Source organism: Pteronotus mesoamericanus, unplaced genomic scaffold (assembly GCF_021234165.1).
Source record: "Pteronotus mesoamericanus isolate MK-2021 breed Mesoamerican mustached bat unplaced genomic scaffold, CSHL_Meso_final contig_82, whole genome shotgun sequence".
Classification (NCBI taxonomy): Eukaryota; Metazoa; Chordata; class Mammalia; order Chiroptera; family Mormoopidae; genus Pteronotus; species Pteronotus mesoamericanus.
Window position 1 is genome coordinate 11,511,548 of NW_026555265.1, and position 1,582 is coordinate 11,513,129.

A 1,582-nucleotide genomic window follows, 5' to 3' on the forward strand; every position below is an offset into this window, starting at 1 on the left:
TTAGAATGGTTAGCAACTCTCTTTTGAAATCAGTTTTCTCCTCTTTAATATTTGAATAATAATATTAATAATAAAACCTATTTAATGGATTTGCTGAGAGGTCTAAATGCAATTAGGTAAGGTAAAATGACTAGATAACCACTCTAAAAACTTTTTGTTGTTTTTTCCCTTCATCTTTCCCTATTTCTTCTTTCCAGCTGAGCATAAACACAAAGATCGAATTTGCTCTAAGAGATAGTTCAAGTTACCTGGGACTTAGGGCATGGCTGAAATCATTTTATTAGCTGCCACATGTATGGAACTTTGGGCTAGTTCTACCCAGAAAGTAAATTTTGGAAGCTTTATTGTGCTTTGTGAGAGAAAATTTTCCTTTACTGAATTTTCAGAAGTAACTTAAAGCCTTTTCCAAACTTCTGGAGTTGAATTTTTATGTCTTTTGAATATAATACAATACTGACACTATCTTGAGAAAGAGAAAGAAAACTGAATCCTAATCACATGCCAAAGAAATCACTACAATAAGCTAATTTTTCTTATGTAGCCCCTTCATTGACAGTCCATCCTAAACAGACATTTTCCAAGTTACCTTTTAAACAGAAATGACCCCATTTGCCACTCTGTAATATGGCAAATTGCTTGTGTTTAGAAATTTTCACCCTACTTACTTTGGTGGTGTGAAGAAAATGTATCTTTTAATATCAGTGAAATTTCAGAATGATCTCTCATAGAAAACACCCTAAGATAAATTAAATCCAATTCTTCATTTTACAGATGAGGGAATCCTAATCCAAATATATGAATCGAATTTTCCAGTCACACAGCTAGAAACTACCGAAGAGGCCTCAGCATTCACATCTCCCAAATCATTGCTCAGACTGTAGAGTAACTTCACCTTGTATTTTTTGAATAATCAGAGATTCATTAAATAATTTAAATATTATTATACCTCTCTATAATTGTCAATAAAACACTTTCATTTTCTCCAATAACATTTTTTCAGTGCTGACCTCTGGATGCTCAGTCTCAGTCTTTCAGGAAATCTTTGGATGCTTGCTTGACTTGAAACCCAAGCCTACTGCTGGCTAAAACCATTGCAGCACAAAGCATGGGTTTTGAAAAATATTCGCAAACAAAAACATTTATTGCAGTAGAGTCTTTCTTAAATCAACTGTATTTCTTATATTCTTGATATTTTCCCATAATGATTTCAATTATCATTATACATCTACATTGTCAAAATCATAGCCGTGTGACTCCACGAGGGAACTTGTAAAACCATTAATTTCCCCATTTGCAAAAGTCTGTTAGCTTCACCCCAGGATTCATTTGGAAAAGGAGCTTGAACTGCTAGCTGTTAGAAGTTATTGTCATGTCTCCTACTCACTGAAGCAAAGCTGTCCTAAATGAAGACGAAGTGGAAACATTATGCCTGTCAAGGGAAGTTACCGGGATCTGACAGAAGCTGTTATTGCCTTAGCACCAAATTTCAGTCTTGTATGCATGACCTGTTTCATTACAGAAACCTACTGTCATGTGATTTTTTTATAACAGAAAAAAAGTATTTTGTTTTATTCACCTGCGT